We start from the raw sequence: 9,185 nt of genomic DNA, 5'->3' as shown, positions 1-9,185 counted from the left end.
AATGAAACATTAAAACTTGAAAAAAAATGAATGGGGTGAGCTGAATAAAGAATCTTTGCTTCAATTGTAAATTTTATAATTGAACTAAAAAAAGCTTAACTCAGTTCATTCAGTTTTCAATGAAAATTAGATGAGGTAGAAAAAATAAAAGAGGGGGGAAATAGATAAGAAAGGAAAAGCTCTTTATTTCTAATTTTATCAGTTCTTGAGTTTATTTCAATATCGATCTAAAGTGTTCAAAAAGTTATATTTTTAATGTGCTATTAAAAGAATAATAGTTTTAATTGATCGTGCAATAATTTCTTTTAGATAGGCCTACATATACAGTATATACTACAAAGTCAAAGACATTTTAATGCATGTATTTAAATTGTAAATAATTAGAATAAATTATAATAATATAAATAATATATATATATATATATTGAATAACGTAATTATTACGAAAAATACATTTGAAAATTGTTTTATTACCGTAAATTATATAAGAATATTATTTAAATTTTATTTAACAATCAAATAAATTTATATTTAAAATTATAATTATTATCTGGCACTCGTTTATTTCAGAATTTCGTTATTTAAAATTATTACATTTATGATGACATTGTTAATTATTCTGTAAACATAATTCTGTTTGTTTACGCAAAGTTTATGAATTATTATATATAATTATGAAACTCATTTATTATCCTGATGAATTATTCGATCTTAATAAATATAATATAATAAAAAAGTTGAGATTACTTTCTTTACAATATAAAGCGAAATAAATTCTGTAGAACTATCGCTCTTAAAAGAATTCACCACCTGTGTGCTCTCATACACACATAATCATAATAGCCTTCAATTCTTTTCTCAACTCTCTTCGAAGCTTTACATTCTTCTAGAAACACTATTAATCATGTTATTTCTAAAAATTTTCTATCGTTTTTATTTGTTATTACTTTTTAAATCTTTGATACCATTTCTCATTCTGTTGAAATTCGTTTTTCAATTCAATTACGAAAACTCTACACTGCATTAGAATAAGTTTTTTTCAAATAATAATTTTTAATATTAGTTATTTGTTTTAACAAAATTTATTTGTATTATTATAATATGTAATCTTACATCGGATTCAAATTTAATATTCTGTTAGAATACACTTATTATCTCTTGTGAAAACTAATCAATATTGTAAGTTTAAGCTAATATAACAAATCAAAACTGTCTTGACTCTTTTTGCAATTAATATATTTTCTAGGGAGACATACAAAAAAATAAAGTTAAAACAAAAGATATGCATTTATAAAAATACATATTTGATTATAAATTAAACTTATAACAAATTTTATTGATTCCATGAAATTAAATCAGTATCGATTAACATGACCAGAGTCTTGTTTTAAAATAATGAATTCTGTCTAACTTCTATGTAGAATATTATTTTAATAGTAATTTGTACCGCTGTAAAATACATATATTCCTGTTATTTGATTTCTTCTGATATTATTTTGTATTATATATATATACAGAGCTGGACTTACTTTTTGTGGCCCTAAGCTACGACATAACATAACAGAACCTGTCTTCCATCAAATAATGATACTGTACAGTACATGTAATTATGTGAGTTGAAACAAAAGACTGTACAAAAGCTAAACCAACTCTTGCTGGTTTAGCTTTTGTACAAATTTGGCCCTATATGTATATAAATAAATATAAATAACAAGAGGAGAGAGAGAGAGAAAAAAAATTATTTGAAATTTTAACATTAAAGAATTGTCTATAACTTGGCAACATGCTCGAAATTCTAACTGTTAAATTAAAATATATAATATCAAAATTAAGTTAGAGCATGTTTAAATACTAAGCACAGCTACTTAAAATATCTTATATATTTAAAAAAATAATTATTTTGAAATAATACTAATGCATTTCTCGATTTGAATTAAAATTAAAAATTCTTTAAATTGTTTATTACTTGATAAAAGTTTTTTCTTTATTGAATTCTAGTTTGCACAGGAACGTTATGAACGAGTACATAAATGGAATGTAAATTTAAATCTTCTTGTAAATAGAAAGAAAATGTTTACTACAAACAAACTTAAATGCTTATTTAATTAATTAAAAGCTCATTTTGTTTATATTAAATATTGTTTAAATGTCAAATTTACAAATGTATAAAACGTTAACCTTAATCTCATAAACTAGGTCAAGTAATACTACGGAACCAGACTTTACTATTTTAAAAGATTTAGATCATAATGAAAAAGAAAAACTGTTTTTTTTTTATAATTTAATATATAAATTAGCCTCCAGATAGGTAAATAATAAATTCGATCGATTTATTTTATCAAGACAATCAGATATTAAAACATAGTGAACAATCAACTTCATTCAGTTGTCTCTTTGCCAATACTGGAAAAGATTGGCCTCACCCAACAGTAATCTTAAATTCGATTAATTTTCTTTTTTTATAATTTAAGTTATTTAATATATGTACCGTATATATTGGAATAGACACCATTATCGTAATCATGGAGCTAGTTTTTGAATGTAAATTTTTACCATTCTATCAGTAAACATATCTTATGTTTGACATAAAATCCCATTGTATTTTCTTCCGCTGATAAAATAATTTAATAACATTTTTATTTTAAAAAAGAAATAATTTTATTAACTTTTAATATTCATTTTTCAATAATAAATTTAAAAAATAAATAAATATTAACTTCTTTACAGTGTAGTAGATGACAATACTTTGCCAATTTTCTTGTACTTTTAAATTTGGCACAATTCATATATTCATAAACGAAAAAAACAGAAGGAATAATTATAACATAAATTTGTATATGTAAACTAAAAAGCTATAATGTTGAATTATTTAAATGTTTTTTACCTTTTAATAAATTTATCTATAAACATTATTATTTCGAATATAAAGTAAAGTTTGATTTATTCAACCTGTGAACTGAATTAAGGCTGATTGAGTTTAAATATTAAAGACAAAAGGACATTGTTTAAACTATTAATTAAAATCCATTTCATTAAAACAGTAATAAATATTTGATATTTTAAATTAATCATTTTGCCAATTTATTTATGCTTTATTTAGACTTGTGTTTATTGCATATTATTTATATCAATAGATTAGGATTTAGGTCATTAAAATACTTTGTATGTAAAAATTTTAATTGCTGAAATAAAAATTACTATAAAAACACGTGTTTATTTCTATCAGTATTCAGAATAATTATAATTCGAAATATCAATTTTTAATACTCTTTTAAACCATAAAATAATATATAGAAGTTAGTTATTGCGGTTAGTGTTACCTATGGTTCCAAGATGGCGGCTCGTCTGATTCCAGCAAGGAAACAGTGGGGACGCACGTTCTAACCTAACCTAACCTATTCTAATAATTTTGTTGGTAATAATTATGGTAATTTATTAGAATAGGTTAGATTAGGTTAGAACGTACGACCCCACTGTTTCCCTTCTTCTATTTGCTGGAATCTTGAGCTGCCATCTTGGAACCATAGATAACATTAATCGTTACTGCATATTTCCTTTGGCTAATTTTATTTCGTCGAAGATTAATGTACATTAATTGAATGCAAGTTTAAATTATGCAATATTAAAGTAAATTCTCGTTATGATTGATAGTTATTGATACTAGAATTATCATTTTTACTTATGATGATAAGTTTCTTATGTGCAAAATTGCATTTTTAACGGTAATTTCGAGTGAAACCACGTGTTATTTTACAAAATCAAAGTTTTGAGTGAATTGATGTTCAACTTTTAATTATGCAATTACTTCCGTGTAAATATATCCACGAAATAATGGGTTGCAGAGAGCATCACAATGTTTAATTTCCGGCAACTTTGATGGCGAGTATGTGAGAGACATTACACCTTTATTCATGCAGGACAATCGAGTTTTCAATGATTGTAACATAACACCTGCATCCACTCATGCCTTCAATTATACGGCTCGCTGAACATCACGTTACAACTTTTATGAACAAGGTATGTGAAAAATTAAAAGCAGATAAGAAATTCATTTTAATTAAAATATATTACAAATTAACACGATTTATATTAAACAATAAAATAATGATTCAAATAAAAATGGTGTAAAAGAAAGTTTAACCAAAACAGGTTGATGTAAAAAAGAAATTTAAAGAAAAAACATATATAATACCAAACATCAATAAAAGAATTGCAAATAGAAACGAAATATATATAAAAAAATTACTAGATTTTAAAATAACTAAGGAAATCATACGGTTTATAAATTCTCTTTTTTATTAATAATAATTTTAAAATATTTTAATTACTTTTATTGGGCTTTTCGATATTAGGAGTGGAGGATGATGAAGATGCAACAACCCTTACCATTACGTCACTACAGTGCATTTAAACACATATATCATGATTAAATTCTGCAGTTGGTGCCGCTTATCAATTTCGGATGGGATGGGCCACCCCCTAAAACATCATTCAAATGCTTTATCATCGGGATTAGGCATGGCTTTAAAGTCTATCTTAATTAGAATTGGGTAAATTTTGAGTTGCGAAATTTCAGTATATGATACAAAGCAAATTAAATAAAAGCGTTTAAGAATTTTGTGATATTTTTTTTAATTTTTATTTTCTAAAACATAAAAATAAAGAAAATTAATTTGAGTTTTCGAATTTTAATTTTATAAAAAAAAAAAAAAAAACTATTCAACATTCAGACAGGGCTCCCATTTGTTTTACTTTTTGTTAAAATATTCCTGCTTTGTCCTACTTTTTGTATGTACGCCGTATTTCCTATTTTTTAAGCGTAAAATGGTTAATGTTACCTATGGTTTCAAAATGGCGGCTCGTCTCTGATTTTAGCAAATAGAAGAAAGGAAACAGTAGGGACTCACGTTCTAACCTAACCTAACCTATTCTAATAAATTACCATAATTATTACCAACAAAATTATGGTAATTTATTAGAATAGGTTAGGTTAGGTTAGAACGTGAGTCCCTACTGTTTCCTTTCTTCTATTTGCTGAAATCAGAGACGAGCCGCCATTTTGAAACCATAGGTAACATTAACCAGTAAAATTTTGGATACATGTATGTACTTTTATTTTTTTTGGCCGTTCATTATTCTAGACCAGATCAAAAATTCTTTGTAAACCTGTTTTCAAAACTCTATAGCTGTTTTTCATTTCAAGTTTGTTTTTATCCACATCTCATCACATATATAATAGGAATTTTAAAGTCAGTCAAATGAAATTGTTGGGTTATGTTGAAAGAATGCACTCAGACTGGTTGCGAAACTTTGTGTAGGCTCAAAAAATAGAAACAATCTGACCTCGAGGACTGTTACAGGAAAAAAGAAAATGGTTGGACAAACCAGAAAATCTAAAACTGTTAAGAATATTTAACTGAAAAATCATTATGGCAAACAGAAAAAGCTGAAAATAGATTGTCTGCAGCTAGGAACTTCAAAGGCTCACAATGCTAGCAAGATGGTGATGATACTAGGATATTTTCTTGTAATTCAAAAAATTGTCAACCTGTTGACAATTTGTGATTTCTTGATTTGTTTTATATGATAAATAACACTTACTTCATTCATAAGTATAAATAACAAGCTGACTGCTGCTGTAATGGGGGAAGATGTTTGCAACAACTGTTTATTTTTTTATCCCTGTTCTAGGACTTCTATAAAATTCTGCATTATTGTCAGTTTGTTCATTTAACTTTGCTTCCAGGAATAAAATTTGGCAAACAAAAAATTAACCAGGCATTTATTATTGTATAGGGAACAATTAAGGAAATTACAACTGGTCACTTAAAAGGGATATAAGACCACCTGGGGGAAAATTGGAATATTCGCTTAAAAGTGATGTTCACTTACATGAGGTTCAAATAACAGCAAATTATGGCATTTTCGAGGAAAATTTTCTGACTGTTCACTTAAGTTCATGAAGTGTTCACTAAGAAAGTTCTCATTGTACTTATTTTATTTTCTTTTTAAAAGTTTTTTCAATATTTAGTGGATAGTTGATGGGTGATTCACAGGAGAATGGTGCAGGCAACATACCATAAGTAAAAGATATAAATGTTTTACTTATAGTATGTATTTTATAAAATCCGTACTAAATTTTATAAATTACTTTATAATTACTATATTTGATCGCTTCTAAGACATACTCGCTTGTGTTTAGAAGTGCTGCATTGTCACATTTAGCGTGATGATGATCAACAATTATCGTATCATTAATAAATCTGAAAAATTAATTTGTTTCTTCTTTTAACTGAAGATATGAATCAACACATGGCTTGATGCAATGATATTTTATTGTTCCTTAAAATACATTTCAAGTACCTAAGTATCCCTCTTCAGTCAGATGGCATTCTACGTTGTTGAAATGCATTGCAAAACATGAATGAGACTACATTTTCACTTTATTATTAGTAAACAATTGCTATGTTTAAAAAGCATTTGAGAAGTTCAGATGCAACAGATATGCTCAATTTATTTAAAAATTGAAGTAAAGAATTCTTTATATGATGGCCCCATGCAAATAGTAGCATGCTCAGAGCGAAGATTGAAGTAAAATCTAAGCAATATATCAATTTTTTCTTAACGGACCTATTACTTTTGCATCTGAAATCCTCATTTGAAAACTACGGGAATAAATAAAAATCACATTAATAATTGAAAAGGAAGTTAAAGTTTAAAAAAAGAGCCTCAGTGACACTTTTTAACATTTTAAAGAAAACATGAAACTGAAATATTGTTGTTTGTTTTTTTAATTGTCCTACTTTTTCATGCGTTGTTGGTGGAAGCCCTGATTTACGTTATTACGTGTTATTGAAAACTGAAAAATGTCATAAACTATAATAGTTAATCAAACATTAAGAAAAACTGTAATATATTCTTGTCTTTTTTTTACGAAAGTAATCTTAAATACATTAATTTGTTTTTTCTCCTCTGGTCTGTGTACTAGAAATGTAATCTGCAGTATGTAAATCTGGTAGTTTTATCATTGAATTTCATTACGATCATTTTGATTTTTTCGATTTATATTATTAATTATTCACTTAAAACAAATGAATAAATTTAATCTTATAAATAATTGAATTAACTTAATGTTTCCACAGTACAATATAAGTTTTACTATTTGATTAATTAAAATTATTATATAGTAAAGAAACATTATTTATTTAGTTTAATATATAAAATTTTATAAATTAAAAATGTAAAATAATTTAAAAGTTGTTTATATAAATAAAACTGAATTTTACCAGTGTGATTCCACGTTGCTGCATCAAGAGACAAAAACTATCGAACGAAATATGTATTTGAAGTGAATCAAATAATATATTCCAAACGAAATATTAGTTTTGATAATATTTGTAGAGACTTTTCGAACGATAGATGGACTCTCACGAAAGACAACTGGTAACAAAACAGAGTTTGCTGCAATCGATAAGTCTCATGAAGGTGAAAAGGTCGGAGTACGGGTTATATCGCGTGCCTGCTGACATTTACCAAAGTTTCCATTTATAAAGTAATTGGACCATTTTAGTTTCATCTCTCGATTCATCCGACAAATTTATCATAACAATAGTATTGTAGTAATATCGTCACCTATATTTTCTTTGCTATTAATAAATTTAACATTCGAGATAAATATGATAGTTGCAGTTTTCCGTTTCTATTTTTAGAAATTTAAGCACTGTTTAATTTATGTAGATTTACAAACTAAAAATGGTATCTATTCTTTAATGTATATTCATTCTTTCAATCAATAGGTCAGTACAACAGTAAATATGTTGTACTGACCTTACGGTACAACATCCAGTTTGGACTGGAGCAACTTTTATTTGTTTTTATTTTCTTTAACGTATTATTTATATAAGTTAATCTATTCCTTAAATTTTTAAATTCGAGAATAAGTAATACTTTTATTTAAAAAATTTTCTTTTATGAATTATTAAAGTTATTGTCTAAAAACAGGACTAGTTTATATAAATTATGAGACAAATACATCTATTTTTTATGAGCTTATAGATGATGTATATGTATTTTTAAATAGCTCTAAGATTAACCTACTTTGAAAATTTTTGGAAACTCCCTTTGGACGATTTCTTCAAAATAACTGTTTGTTAATTCATAAGTAATTGATTGCATGCAAATTATTACGAACGTATCAATTAATTAATTCTCTTACCGTTTAAATAAGCATTAGTTTTGTATTAAATTAAAAGAAATTAATTTAGAAACATTAAATTTACAATAATTTTAAAATAAGATATAGGCCTATTCAATAATTATATTGTTATAATGATAGTTGTTAAAGTTGCAAACGTGTGTAGTCTATACATATACATATAGATAAGTAAATAAAGTAATTTGATATATTTAAAGAAAAAGACAAAATAACCTATTAGGTAAGTAAAAAATTCATATTTATATAATATACATACATATATATAACATTCGAAACAACAATATTTTACAAATACAAGCAATATAATAAGCAGGCAAAAATACTGTTTCAGTTAAAGCGAAGACAAAAAATGCAATTTTTCTTAGAACTTGTGCGCTGTAGTGAAAACATCCATAAATATAGCTGTAAAAATTTTATTTTCTTCTTTATAAATCAAATAATATCCCCATTATACAATTAGTCCAACTAATCAATCACCACGCAACACAATATTTATATATATATGTATATATATATAGGGCCTTTATATATATATTTATACAGTTTCTTGTTAAACAGACGGTAGTTGGCAGAAATAACAATAAATATATGAATTTTGTAATAACCCACCTTCATATTTCATGGATATAATGTATATATTATTTTCCGATGTAATGATATATTCAGCTGCCTTTATATTCAGATATAGCAAATTTCTTGACAGATATGTTACAATAGCTATACACTTTGATAGTGCAAGAAACATTTTTATAATGTTCCTTAATGGAGAGAAAAGAATCTGGTAATTTATATACTGAGGATTACATTGATATTTTTCTACATTCGCAATTTTTCAACAAAATATAATATAGAGTATATACTTAGACAACTAAAACATTTATAATATGGCCTTTCTTTAACTGATAAATAATGCAATATGAAAACCATAAAATATATATTTATTAATTGCAAATAATTCGGTATATTTAGG

This window comes from Centruroides vittatus, unplaced genomic scaffold, assembly GCF_030686945.1.
Source record: "Centruroides vittatus isolate TY-2023 unplaced genomic scaffold, ASM3068694v2 scaffold_2569, whole genome shotgun sequence".
NCBI classification, from domain to species: domain Eukaryota; kingdom Metazoa; phylum Arthropoda; class Arachnida; order Scorpiones; family Buthidae; genus Centruroides; species Centruroides vittatus.
This window is presented reverse-complemented; position numbering follows the sequence as displayed.